This window comes from Schistocerca nitens, chromosome 2, assembly GCF_023898315.1.
Source record: "Schistocerca nitens isolate TAMUIC-IGC-003100 chromosome 2, iqSchNite1.1, whole genome shotgun sequence".
NCBI classification, from domain to species: domain Eukaryota; kingdom Metazoa; phylum Arthropoda; class Insecta; order Orthoptera; family Acrididae; genus Schistocerca; species Schistocerca nitens.
This window is the reverse complement of record NC_064615.1, coordinates 367,586,539-367,599,705: the sequence shown is the minus strand read 5'-3', so window position 1 is coordinate 367,599,705 and position 13,167 is coordinate 367,586,539. Positions and strand designations below refer to the sequence as shown.

At 50.5% G+C, this 13,167-nt stretch overlaps 14 non-coding genes across 14 annotated transcripts; 10 read left to right on the top strand and 4 right to left on the bottom strand.

Annotated features, from left to right (window-relative positions):
• Positions 1-369: 369 nt before the first annotated feature.
• On the top strand, positions 370-441 carry Trnap-ugg (transfer RNA proline (anticodon UGG)). The gene has a single exon. It is a non-coding gene; the product is annotated as a tRNA-Pro (tRNA).
• Positions 442-1,043: 602 nt separating this feature from the next.
• Trnav-uac (transfer RNA valine (anticodon UAC)) lies at positions 1,044-1,116 on the bottom strand. The gene has a single exon. It is a non-coding gene; the product is annotated as a tRNA-Val (tRNA).
• Positions 1,117-1,351: 235 nt separating this feature from the next.
• On the top strand, positions 1,352-1,423 carry Trnap-cgg (transfer RNA proline (anticodon CGG)). The gene has a single exon. It is a non-coding gene; the product is annotated as a tRNA-Pro (tRNA).
• A 2,129-nt stretch (positions 1,424-3,552) lies between these two features.
• Positions 3,553-3,624, top strand: Trnap-ugg (transfer RNA proline (anticodon UGG)). The gene has a single exon. It is a non-coding gene; the product is annotated as a tRNA-Pro (tRNA).
• A 602-nt stretch (positions 3,625-4,226) lies between these two features.
• Trnav-uac (transfer RNA valine (anticodon UAC)) lies at positions 4,227-4,299 on the bottom strand. Its single transcript has one exon. It is a non-coding gene; the product is annotated as a tRNA-Val (tRNA).
• A 235-nt stretch (positions 4,300-4,534) lies between these two features.
• Trnap-cgg (transfer RNA proline (anticodon CGG)) lies at positions 4,535-4,606 on the top strand. The gene has a single exon. It is a non-coding gene; the product is annotated as a tRNA-Pro (tRNA).
• Positions 4,607-6,735: 2,129 nt separating this feature from the next.
• Positions 6,736-6,807, top strand: Trnap-ugg (transfer RNA proline (anticodon UGG)). Its single transcript has one exon. It is a non-coding gene; the product is annotated as a tRNA-Pro (tRNA).
• Positions 6,808-7,409: 602 nt separating this feature from the next.
• Trnav-uac (transfer RNA valine (anticodon UAC)) lies at positions 7,410-7,482 on the bottom strand. Its single transcript has one exon. It is a non-coding gene; the product is annotated as a tRNA-Val (tRNA).
• Positions 7,483-7,717: 235 nt separating this feature from the next.
• Positions 7,718-7,789, top strand: Trnap-cgg (transfer RNA proline (anticodon CGG)). The gene has a single exon. It is a non-coding gene; the product is annotated as a tRNA-Pro (tRNA).
• A 2,126-nt stretch (positions 7,790-9,915) lies between these two features.
• On the top strand, positions 9,916-9,987 carry Trnap-ugg (transfer RNA proline (anticodon UGG)). Its single transcript has one exon. It is a non-coding gene; the product is annotated as a tRNA-Pro (tRNA).
• Positions 9,988-10,588: 601 nt separating this feature from the next.
• On the bottom strand, positions 10,589-10,661 carry Trnav-uac (transfer RNA valine (anticodon UAC)). The gene has a single exon. It is a non-coding gene; the product is annotated as a tRNA-Val (tRNA).
• A 235-nt stretch (positions 10,662-10,896) lies between these two features.
• Positions 10,897-10,968, top strand: Trnap-cgg (transfer RNA proline (anticodon CGG)). The gene has a single exon. It is a non-coding gene; the product is annotated as a tRNA-Pro (tRNA).
• Positions 10,969-11,677: 709 nt separating this feature from the next.
• Trnap-cgg (transfer RNA proline (anticodon CGG)) lies at positions 11,678-11,749 on the top strand. Its single transcript has one exon. It is a non-coding gene; the product is annotated as a tRNA-Pro (tRNA).
• A 709-nt stretch (positions 11,750-12,458) lies between these two features.
• Positions 12,459-12,530, top strand: Trnap-cgg (transfer RNA proline (anticodon CGG)). The gene has a single exon. It is a non-coding gene; the product is annotated as a tRNA-Pro (tRNA).
• Positions 12,531-13,167: the final 637 nt, after the last annotated feature.

The following is a 13,167-nucleotide window of genomic DNA, read 5'->3' as shown; positions in this document are numbered from 1 at the left end:
TGATCGTTGCTGCATAGAATAATTCTTTTGTCTGTGGCGTCTTCAGTATTCGTCTTCTGGAAGTTTTGCTTGCAATATATTCTTCAATATTTTCATTATGAGTTGGTGCTTGCTTTCCCGATGTTATTTTGTTTAGTGCATTCGCCTTCTCTTAACCCTGAGAAACCACATACGGAAACTGAGGCACTGCCGGCTGTTCATAAGCAGAGTTCGATGAAGTTATTTCGCTTTTTATTCGGTGCCTTTAATATTCTTCTCATCAGTGGTGAGTGCTGCCTGCAGAAAGCGCTTATCTTGCGAATTCACGTGAAAGTTTGTGTTCCCTGGGAGATGCACTACTTGTGATTAGCTTGAGTGGTGCGGGCAGGTGGCTCGTTGGTCTAGGGGTATGATTCCTGCTTTGGGTGCAGGAGGTCCCGGGTTCAAATCCCGGACGAGCCCTGCCATTTTGACCGTGCTGAAGAGTAGGTGGAACTCAGTCCCGGTTGCAGCTCCTCAATGAAGAGTAAGACGCCTGTTATATCACGTGGATATAACAAGAATCCGGCACCAGTAAAGTACGTAGGTGGAATTCGGTAGAAAGGCAGACGGTAATTTTTCTTGCAACGGAAAACAAGGTTGTCTTTGCGGAATATGTGCACCGTGAGTGGAGATTCAGCTTGATTGTGCGACAGTCTACCTTCATCTTACTAGCGACGGCAACAACCAATGGGTGGGACGTAAGACTGAGCGTGGCTAAGAGTTTCTCATTATTAGTTACCTTCACACTTTGACACAGCCGTGACAAGGCGAGTAGCGCGAGCTCAGGATAGCCAGTAGGAAGCGCACCTGAAGTAGCCCTGAAGAACCGGGTTGTAAATTTTGCCAGCCATAATGGAGCTAGGGGCGTTCTCAGTTACCAAATACCGGTGCAATAAGAGAGCAACAGTATTTGACAGTAAAATGACGCCCTATCCATCTAGAATATGACATTGATTGTCTCTGCATACGCATCCGTGAGGTCATCCCGGAAATGAAATCCGATAAGCGGATTAAAATTGTTGTGTTCCCGCCCGGGATCGAACCGGGGACCTTCTGCGTGTAAAGCAGACGTGATAACCGCTACACCACGGAAACGACGGATCGTCTGATGTGCCACCCGGAGACTCGTGGTAGCAACAGTTTTTCTTCTGTGTTAGCAAGGGCATCGGCTACGAGCTCCCTCCGATTCGAGAGGTTCCTATAGTACAAGAAGTCGATGAAAACAATCCAACCGCGACAGCCAGAGAGAACGCTGGGTGAGCTGCAGCCGTACATGGTGAGACCATCCTCGGTGGCGTCATTCACATGCAGTGTGTTTTCGGAACGAACAGGCTCGTTGGTCTAGGGGTATGATTCCTGCTTCGGGTGCAGGAGGTCCCGGGTTCAAATCCCGGACGAGCCCTTGCGTTTTGTACAACGGTGTGCTAACAAACCGCATGGCGGCGGCTGTTTCGCGCATTTCCAGGCCTCCAAGTCAGCGCTAAATCCGACAACCAGTTCTGAAACAGTTTCATTTGAGCCATGTGCACCCTGCTGGTGGAACGTTTGAAGTTGATTTAAATGGTCACAGTAGAGATCGTAGCAAGTGTCTTGCTGAGTGCGACGAAAACGTGTTTCCGCCCGCAATCGAACCGGGGACCTTGTGCGTGTTAGGCAGACGTTATAACCGCTACACCACGGAAACTGCTACGCTCTGCCCTCCACATGTGATACAACTTGTAGGACGATCGCCATTGTGGCGTAAAAATCACTTTGCGGAAACGCACAATGCCGGTATTTCGCATTCGTGTGAAACAATCGACAGCACCCTTGACTGCCTGAATGCCATGTCGAATAAGAGCTCAAGAAGTCATCGGAAACGCTCGAGGGAGAGTCCTCAGCAGCATCTGCTGCTCTTTCTTTCCTTACGAGATACCGTCGATTCGCGCAGTCGTTATTGCAAAAGATGTCACCAAAGGCGATCGCTTCGTTAGCGGCACGGCGCCTGGGCTCGGCGGCAACTTGTAGGACGATCGCCATTGTGGCGTAAAAATCACTTTGCGGAAACGCACAATGCCGGTATTTCGCATTCGTGTGAAACAATCGACAGCACCCTTGACTGCCTGAATGCCATGTCGAATAAGAGCTCAAGAAGTCATCGGAAACGCTCGAGGGAGAGTCCTCAGCAGCATCTGCTGCTCTTTCTTTCCTTACGAGATACCGTCGATTCGCGCAGTCGTTATTGCAAAAGATGTCACCAAAGGCGATCGCTTCGTTAGCGGCACGGCGCCTGGGCTCGGCGGCAGCTCTACATGGAGGCACCAGCAGCCCCAGCCCCTCCAGGCCGCCGCCGGCGCCACAGCGCAAGGAGTCGGCGCCCGCCCTGCAATGCCCCCTGTCGTTGCACATTCCACCCGCCCTTTATCCTCTCCATGTCTGACTCACTACCCTAAATGACGCTGTAGTCGACGTGCTTATTACTATCGCTTTTGGAAGAACCAAGGCGCAGTATTCTAGTGACGAACCGGTATTGCAAATTTGGATTAAGTAAAAATTTGTTGTGTGGTCGAGCGACACCCCCGTCTCGCTCTTCCTAGATGATCGCTGCTGCGCGGAGTAACTCCTAGCGCGCCGATGGCTTCAGAGTTGGTCTTCTCGAAGTTTTGCTTTTGCACTGCATTCCGCAATCTTATAGTTACGTGCTTCGGTTTCCCGACGTTCTTGTGTTTAGTGCGTTCGGCTTCTCTTAACCCTTAGCCACCGCTTGCCGAAATTTCCACACTGTCATCTGTCGATCTGCAGAGCTCGATGAAGGTACCGCGGCCGTTCCTGAGCTCGCGAAACGGCCGAATCTGTAGTTGTTTCCAGATCTCTCCCACACAACGGCCTCCCGGAAGCTTGGATTACAGGAGTACGCCACTACTCCCAGCCGCTGAATTACCTTTGAAGCAGAATGACATGAGCTACACGCAGCTCCGATTTTTTTTTTTTTTTTTGGTGTCTGACCTACTTTGAAAGATTTTGTAGTCGATTTACTTACCACTATCGCTGTTGGAAGGAGGAAACCACGTGATAATCACACAGTATTCTAGAGACGATCAGGTAATGAAAATTTAGAATAAGTAAAACAGTATCAAAAGAAGTTGTGTGGTGGAGCGGCACATGCAATTCACGCTTCCTAGATGATCGTTGCTGCATAGAATAATTCTTTTGTCTGTGGCGTCTTCAGTATTCGTCTTCTGGAAGTTTTGCTTGCAATATATTCTTCAATATTTTCATTATGAGTTGGTGCTTGCTTTCCCGATGTTATTTTGTTTAGTGCATTCGCCTTCTCTTAACCCTGAGAAACCACATACGGAAACTGAGGCACTGCCGGCTGTTCATAAGCAGAGTTCGATGAAGTTATTTCGCTTTTTATTCGGTGCCTTTAATATTCTTCTCATCAGTGGTGAGTGCTGCCTGCAGAAAGCGCTTATCTTGCGTATTCACGTGAAAGTTTGTGTTCCCTGGGAGATGCACTACTTGTGATTAGCTTGAGTGCTGCGGGCAGGTGGCTCGTTGGTCTAGGGGTATGATTCCTGCTTTGGGTGCAGGAGGTCCCGGGTTCAAATCCCGGACGAGCCCTGCCATTTTGACCGTGCTGAAGAGTAGGTGGAACTCAGTCCCGGTTGCAGCTCCTCAATGAAGAGTAAGACGCCTGTTATATCACGTGGATATAACAAGAATCCGGCACCAGTAAAGTACGTAGGTGGAATTCGGTAGAAAGGCAGACGGTAATTTTTCTTGCAACGGAAAACAAGGTTGTCTTTGCGGAATATGTGCACCGTGAGTGGAGATTCAGCTTGATTGTGCGACAGTCTACCTTCATCTTACTAGCGACGGCAACAACCAATGGGTGGGACGTAAGACTGAGCGTGGCTAAGAGTTTCTCATTATTAGTTACCTTCACACTTTGACACAGCCGTGACAAGGCGAGTAGCGCGAGCTCAGGATAGCCAGTAGGAAGCGCACCTGAAGTAGCCCTGAAGAACCGGGTTGTAAATTTTGCCAGCCATAATGGAGCTAGGGGCGTTCTCAGTTACCAAATACCGGTGCAATAAGAGAGCAACAGTATTTGACAGTAAAATGACGCCCTATCCATCTAGAATATGACATTGATTGTCTCTGCATACGCATCCGTGAGGTCATCCCGGAAATGAAATCCGATAAGCGGATTAAAATTGTTGTGTTCCCGCCCGGGATCGAACCGGGGACCTTCTGCGTGTAAAGCAGACGTGATAACCGCTACACCACGGAAACGACGGATCGTCTGATGTGCCACCCGGAGACTCGTGGTAGCAACAGTTTTTCTTCTGTGTTAGCAAGGGCATCGGCTACGAGCTCCCTCCGATTCGTGAGGTTCCTATAGTACAAGAAGTCGATGAAAACAATCCAACCGCGACAGCCAGAGAGAACGCTGGGTGAGCTGCAGCCGTACATGGTGAGACCATCCTCGGTGGCGTCATTCACATGCAGTGTGTTTTCGGAACGAACAGGCTCGTTGGTCTAGGGGTATGATTCCTGCTTCGGGTGCAGGAGGTCCCGGGTTCAAATCCCGGACGAGCCCTTGCGTTTTGTACAACGGTGTGCTAACAAACCGCATGGCGGCGGCTGTTTCGCGCATTTCCAGGCCTCCAAGTCAGCGCTAAATCCGACAACCAGTTCTGAAACAGTTTCATTTGAGCCATGTGCACCCTGCTGGTGGAACGTTTGAAGTTGATTTAAATGGTCACAGTAGAGATCGTAGCAAGTGTCTTGCTGAGTGCGACGAAAACGTGTTTCCGCCCGCAATCGAACCGGGGACCTTGTGCGTGTTAGGCAGACGTTATAACCGCTACACCACGGAAACTGCTACGCTCTGCCCTCCACATGTGATACAACTTGTAGGACGATCGCCATTGTGGCGTAAAAATCACTTTGCGGAAACGCACAATGCCGGTATTTCGCATTCGTGTGAAACAATCGACAGCACCCTTGACTGCCTGAATGCCATGTCGAATAAGAGCTCAAGAAGTCATCGGAAACGCTCGAGGGAGAGTCCTCAGCAGCATCTGCTGCTCTTTCTTTCCTTACGAGATACCGTCGATTCGCGCAGTCGTTATTGCAAAAGATGTCACCAAAGGCGATCGCTTCGTTAGCGGCACGGCGCCTGGGCTCGGCGGCAACTTGTAGGACGATCGCCATTGTGGCGTAAAAATCACTTTGCGGAAACGCACAATGCCGGTATTTCGCATTCGTGTGAAACAATCGACAGCACCCTTGACTGCCTGAATGCCATGTCGAATAAGAGCTCAAGAAGTCATCGGAAACGCTCGAGGGAGAGTCCTCAGCAGCATCTGCTGCTCTTTCTTTCCTTACGAGATACCGTCGATTCGCGCAGTCGTTATTGCAAAAGATGTCACCAAAGGCGATCGCTTCGTTAGCGGCACGGCGCCTGGGCTCGGCGGCAGCTCTACATGGAGGCACCAGCAGCCCCAGCCCCTCCAGGCCGCCGCCGGCGCCACAGCGCAAGGAGTCGGCGCCCGCCCTGCAATGCCCCCTGTCGTTGCACATTCCACCCGCCCTTTATCCTCTCCATGTCTGACTCACTACCCTAAATGACGCTGTAGTCGACGTGCTTATTACTATCGCTTTTGGAAGAACCAAGGCGCAGTATTCTAGTGACGAACCGGTATTGCAAATTTGGATTAAGTAAAAATTTGTTGTGTGGTCGAGCGACACCCCCGTCTCGCTCTTCCTAGATGATCGCTGCTGCGCGGAGTAACTCCTAGCGCGCCGATGGCTTCAGAGTTGGTCTTCTCGAAGTTTTGCTTTTGCACTGCATTCCGCAATCTTATAGTTACGTGCTTCGGTTTCCCGACGTTCTTGTGTTTAGTGCGTTCGGCTTCTCTTAACCCTTAGCCACCGCTTGCCGAAATTTCCACACTGTCATCTGTCGATCTGCAGAGCTCGATGAAGGTACCGCGGCCGTTCCTGAGCTCGCGAAACGGCCGAATCTGTAGTTGTTTCCAGATCTCTCCCACACAACGGCCTCCCGGAAGCTTGGATTACAGGAGTACGCCACTACTCCCAGCCGCTGAATTACCTTTGAAGCAGAATGACATGAGCTACACGCAGCTCCGATTTTTTTTTTTTTTTTTGGTGTCTGACCTACTTTGAAAGATTTTGTAGTCGATTTACTTACCACTATCGCTGTTGGAAGGAGGAAACCACGTGATAATCACACAGTATTCTAGAGACGATCAGGTAATGAAAATTTAGAATAAGTAAAACAGTATCAAAAGAAGTTGTGTGGTGGAGCGGCACATGCAATTCACGCTTCCTAGATGATCGTTGCTGCATAGAATAATTCTTTTGTCTGTGGCGTCTTCAGTATTCGTCTTCTGGAAGTTTTGCTTGCAATATATTCTTCAATATTTTCATTATGAGTTGGTGCTTGCTTTCCCGATGTTATTTTGTTTAGTGCATTCGCCTTCTCTTAACCCTGAGAAACCACATACGGAAACTGAGGCACTGCCGGCTGTTCATAAGCAGAGTTCGATGAAGTTATTTCGCTTTTTATTCGGTGCCTTTAATATTCTTCTCATCAGTGGTGAGTGCTGCCTGCAGAAAGCGCTTATCTTGCGAATTCACGTGAAAGTTTGTGTTCCCTGGGAGATGCACTACTTGTGATTAGCTTGAGTGGTGCGGGCAGGTGGCTCGTTGGTCTAGGGGTATGATTCCTGCTTTGGGTGCAGGAGGTCCCGGGTTCAAATCCCGGACGAGCCCTGCCATTTTGACCGTGCTGAAGAGTAGGTGGAACTCAGTCCCGGTTGCAGCTCCTCAATGAAGAGTAAGACGCCTGTTATATCACGTGGATATAACAAGAATCCGGCACCAGTAAAGTACGTAGGTGGAATTCGGTAGAAAGGCAGACGGTAATTTTTCTTGCAACGGAAAACAAGGTTGTCTTTGCGGAATATGTGCACCGTGAGTGGAGATTCAGCTTGATTGTGCGACAGTCTACCTTCATCTTACTAGCGACGGCAACAACCAATGGGTGGGACGTAAGACTGAGCGTGGCTAAGAGTTTCTCATTATTAGTTACCTTCACACTTTGACACAGCCGTGACAAGGCGAGTAGCGCGAGCTCAGGATAGCCAGTAGGAAGCGCACCTGAAGTAGCCCTGAAGAACCGGGTTGTAAATTTTGCCAGCCATAATGGAGCTAGGGGCGTTCTCAGTTACCAAATACCGGTGCAATAAGAGAGCAACAGTATTTGACAGTAAAATGACGCCCTATCCATCTAGAATATGACATTGATTGTCTCTGCATACGCATCCGTGAGGTCATCCCGGAAATGAAATCCGATAAGCGGATTAAAATTGTTGTGTTCCCGCCCGGGATCGAACCGGGGACCTTCTGCGTGTAAAGCAGACGTGATAACCGCTACACCACGGAAACGACGGATCGTCTGATGTGCCACCCGGAGACTCGTGGTAGCAACAGTTTTTCTTCTGTGTTAGCAAGGGCATCGGCTACGAGCTCCCTCCGATTCGAGAGGTTCCTATAGTACAAGAAGTCGATGAAAACAATCCAACCGCGACAGCCAGAGAGAACGCTGGGTGAGCTGCAGCCGTACATGGTGAGACCATCCTCGGTGGCGTCATTCACATGCAGTGTGTTTTCGGAACGAACAGGCTCGCTGGTCTAGGGGTATGATTCCTGCTTCGGGTGCAGGAGGTCCCGGGTTCAAATCCCGGACGAGCCCTTGCGTTTTGTACAACGGTGTGCTAACAAACCGCATGGCGGCGGCTGTTTCGCGCATTTCCAGGCCTCCAAGTCAGCGCTAAATCCGACAACCAGTTCTGAAACAGTTTCATTTGAGCCATGTGCACCCTGCTGGTGGAACGTTTGAAGTTGATTTAAATGGTCACAGTAGAGATCGTAGCAAGTGTCTTGCTGAGTGCGACGAAAACGTGTTTCCGCCCGCAATCGAACCGGGGACCTTGTGCGTGTTAGGCAGACGTTATAACCGCTACACCACGGAAACTGCTACGCTCTGCCCTCCACATGTGATACAACTTGTAGGACGATCGCCATTGTGGCGTAAAAATCACTTTGCGGAAACGCACAATGCCGGTATTTCGCATTCGTGTGAAACAATCGACAGCACCCTTGACTGCCTGAATGCCATGTCGAATAAGAGCTCAAGAAGTCATCGGAAACGCTCGAGGGAGAGTCCTCAGCAGCATCTGCTGCTCTTTCTTTCCTTACGAGATACCGTCGATTCGCGCAGTCGTTATTGCAAAAGATGTCACCAAAGGCGATCGCTTCGTTAGCGGCACGGCGCCTGGGCTCGGCGGCAACTTGTAGGACGATCGCCATTGTGGCGTAAAAATCACTTTGCGGAAACGCACAATGCCGGTATTTCGCATTCGTGTGAAACAATCGACAGCACCCTTGACTGCCTGAATGCCATGTCGAATAAGAGCTCAAGAAGTCATCGGAAACGCTCGAGGGAGAGTCCTCAGCAGCATCTGCTGCTCTTTCTTTCCTTACGAGATACCGTCGATTCGCGCAGTCGTTATTGCAAAAGATGTCACCAAAGGCGATCGCTTCGTTAGCGGCACGGCGCCTGGGCTCGGCGGCAGCTCTACATGGAGGCACCAGCAGCCCCAGCCCCTCCAGGCCGCCGCCGGCGCCACAGCGCAAGGAGTCGGCGCCCGCCCTGCAATGCCCCCTGTCGTTGCACATTCCACCCGCCCTTTATCCTCTCCATGTCTGACTCACTACCCTAAATGACGCTGTAGTCGACGTGCTTATTACTATCGCTTTTGGAAGAACCAAGGCGCAGTATTCTAGTGACGAACCGGTATTGCAAATTTGGATTAAGTAAAAATTTGTTGTGTGGTCGAGCGACACCCCCGTCTCGCTCTTCCTAGATGATCGCTGCTGCGCGGAGTAACTCCTAGCGCGCCGATGGCTTCAGAGTTGGTCTTCTCGAAGTTTTGCTTTTGCACTGCATTCCGCAATCTTATAGTTACGTGCTTCGGTTTCCCGACGTTCTTGTGTTTAGTGCGTTCGGCTTCTCTTAACCCTTAGCCACCGCTTGCCGAAATTTCCACACTGTCATCTGTCGATCTGCAGAGCTCGATGAAGGTACCGCGGCCGTTCCTGAGCTCGCGAAACGGCCGAATCTGTAGTTGTTTCCAGATCTCTCCCACACAACGGCCTCCCGGAAGCTTGGATTACAGGAGTACGCCACTACTCCCAGCCGCTGAATTACCTTTGAAGCAGAATGACATGAGCTACACGCAGCTCCGATTTTTTTTTTTTTTGGTGTCTGACCTACTTTGAAAGATTTTGTAGTCGATTTACTTACCACTATCGCTGTTGGAAGGAGGAAACCACGTGATAATCACACAGTATTCTAGAGACGATCAGGTAATGAAAATTTAGAATAAGTAAAACAGTATCAAAAGAAGTTGTGTGGTGGAGCGGCACATGCAATTCACGCTTCCTAGATGATCGTTGCTGCATAGAATAATTCTTTTGTCTGTGGCGTCTTCAGTATTCGTCTTCTGGAAGTTTTGCTTGCAATATATTCTTCAATATTTTCATTATGAGTTGGTGCTTGCTTTCCCGATGTTATTTTGTTTAGTGCATTCGCCTTCTCTTAACCCTGAGAAACCACATACGGAAACTGAGGCACTGCCGGCTGTTCATAAGCAGAGTTCGATGAAGTTATTTCGCTTTTTATTCGGTGCCTTTAATATTCTTCTCATCAGTGGTGAGTGCTGCCTGCAGAAAGCGCTTATCTTGCGAATTCACGTGAAAGTTTGTGTTCCCTGGGAGATGCACTACTTGTGATTAGCTTGAGTGGTGCGGGCAGGTGGCTCGTTGGTCTAGGGGTATGATTCCTGCTTTGGGTGCAGGAGGTCCCGGGTTCAAATCCCAGACGAGCCCTGCCATTTTGACCGTGCTGAAGAGTAGGTGGAACTCAGTCCCGGTTGCAGCTCCTCAATGAAGAGTAAGACGCCTGTTATATCACGTGGATATAACAAGAATCCGGCACCAGTAAAGTACGTAGGTGGAATTCGGTAGAAAGGCAGACGGTAATTTTTCTTGCAACGGAAAACAAGGTTGTCTTTGCGGAATATGTGCACCGTGAGTGGAGATTCAGCTTGATTGTGCGACAGTCTACCTTCATCTTACTAGCGACGGCAACAACCAATGGGTGGGACGTAAGACTGAGCGTGCCTAGAGTTTCTCATTATTAGTTACCTTCACACTTTGACACAGCCGTGACAAGGCGAGTAGCGCGAGCTCAGGATAGCCAGTAGGAAGCGCACCTGAAGTAGCCCTGAAGAACCGGGTTGTAAATTTTGCCAGCCATAATGGAGCTAGGGGCGTTCTCAGTTACCAAATACCGGTGCAATAAGAGAGCAACAGTATTTGACAGTAAAATGACGCCCTATCCATCTAGAATATGACATTGATTGTCTCTGCATACGCATCCGTGAGGTCATCCCGGAAATGAAATCCGATAAGCGGATTAAAATTGTTGTGTTCCCGCCCGGGATCGAACCGGGGACCTTCTGCGTGTAAAGCAGACGTGATAACCGCTACACCACGGAAACGACGGATCGTCTGATGTGCCACCCGGAGACTCGTGGTAGCAACAGTTTTTCTTCTGTGTTAGCAAGGGCATCGGCTACGAGCTCTCTCCGATTCGTGAGGTTCCTATAGTACAAGAAGTCGATGAAAACAATCCAACCGCGACAGCCAGAGAGAACGCTGGGTGAGCTGCAGCCGTACATGGTGAGACCATCCTCGGTGGCGTCATTCACATGCAGTGTGTTTTCGGAACGAACAGGCTCGTTGGTCTAGGGGTATGATTCCTGCTTCGGGTGCAGGAGGTCCCGGGTTCAAATCCCGGACGAGCCCTTGCGTTTTGTACAACGGTGTGCTAACAAACCGCATGGCGGCGGCTGTTTCGCGCATTTCCAGGCCTCCAAGTCAGCGCTAAATCCGACAACCAGTTCTGAAACAGTTTCATTTGAGCCATGTGCACCCTGCTGGTGGAACGTTTGAAGTTGATTTAAATGGTCACAGTAGAGATCGTAGCAAGTGTCTTGCTGAGTGCGACGAAAACGTGTTTCCGCCCGCAATCGAACCGGGGACCTTGTGCGTGTTAGGCAGACGTTATAACCGCTACACCACGGAAACTGCTACGCTCTGCCCTCCACATGTGATACAACTTGTAGGACGATCGCCATTGTGGCGTAAAAATCACAATGCCGGTATTTCGCATTCGTGTGAAACAATCGACAGCACCCTTGACTGCCTGAATGCCATGTCGAATAAGAGCTCAAGAAGTCATCGGAAACGCTCGAGGGAGAGTCCTCAGCAGCATCTGCTGCTCTTTCTTTCCTTACGAGATACCGTCGATTCGCGCAGTCGTTATTGCAAAAGATGTCACCAAAGGCGATCGCTTCGTTAGCGGCACGGCGCCTGGGCTCGGCGGCAGTACAAGAAGTCGATGAAAACAATCCAACCGCGACAGCCAGAGAGAACGCTGGGTGAGCTGCAGCCGTACATGGTGAGACCATCCTCGGTGGCGTCATTCACATGCAGTGTGTCTTCGGAACGAACAGGCTCGTTGGTCTAGGGGTATGATTCCTGCTTCGGGTGCAGGAGGTCCCGGGTTCAAATCCCGGACGAGCCCTTGCGTTTTGTACAACGGTGTGCTAACAAACCGCATGGCGGCGGCTGTTTCGCGCATTTCCAGGCCTCCAAGTCAGCGCTAAATCCGACAACCAGTTCTGAAACAGTTTCATTTGAGCCATGTGCACCCTGCTGGTGGAACGTTTGAAGTTGATTTAAATGGTCACAGTAGAGATCGTAGCAAGTGTCTTGCTGAGTGCGACGAAAACGTGTTTCCGCCCGCAATCGAACCGGGGACCTTGTGCGTGTTAGGCAGACGTTATAACCGCTACACCACGGAAACTGCTACGCTCTGCCCTCCACATGTGATACAACTTGTAGGACGATCGCCATTGTGGCGTAAAAATCACAATGCCGGTATTTCGCATTCGTGTGAAACAATCGACAGCACCCTTGACTGCCTGAATGCCATGTCGAATAAGAGCTCAAGAAGTCATCGGAAACGCTCGAGGGAGAGTCCTCAGCAGCATCTGCTGCTCTTTCTTTCCTTACGAGATACCGTCGATTCGCGCAGTCGTTATTGCAAAAGATGTCACCAAAGGCGATCGCTTCGTTAGCGGCACGGCGCCTGGGCTCGGCGGCAGTACAAGAAGTCGATGAAAACAATCCAACCGCGACAGCCAGAGAGAACGCTGGGTGAGCTGCAGCCGTACATGGTGAGACCATCCTCGGTGGCGTCATTCACATGCAGTGTGTTTTCGGAACGAACAGGCTCGTTGGTCTAGGGGTATGATTCCTGCTTCGGGTGCAGGAGGTCCCGGGTTCAAATCCCGGACGAGCCCTTGCGTTTTGTACAACGGTGTGCTAACAAACCGCATGGCGGCGGCTGTTTCGCGCATTTCCAGGCCTCCAAGTCAGCGCTAAATCCGACAACCAGTTCTGAAACAGTTTCATTTGAGCCATGTGCACCCTGCTGGTGGAACGTTTGAAGTTGATTTAAATGGTCACAGTAGAGATCGTAGCAAGTGTCTTGCTGAGTGCGACGAAAACGTGTTTCCGCCCGCAATCGAACCGGGGACCTTGTGCGTGTTAGGCAGACGTTATAACCGCTACACCACGGAAACTGCTACGCTCTGCCCTCCACATGTGATACAACTTGTAGGACGATCGCCATTGTGGCGTAAAAATCACAATGCCGGTATTTCGCATTCGTGTGAAACAATCGACAGCACCCTTGACTGCCTGAATGCCATGTCGAATAAGAGCTCAAGAAGTCATCGGAAACGCTCGAGGGAGAGTCCTCAGCAGCATCTGCTGCTCTTTCTTTCCTTACGAGATACCGTCGATTCGCGCAGTCGTTATTGCAAAAGATGTCACCAAAGGCGATCGCTTCGTTAGCGGCACGGCACGGCGCCTGGGCTCGGCGGCAGCTCTACATGGAGGCACCAGCAGCCCCAGCCCCTCCAGGCCGCCGCCGGC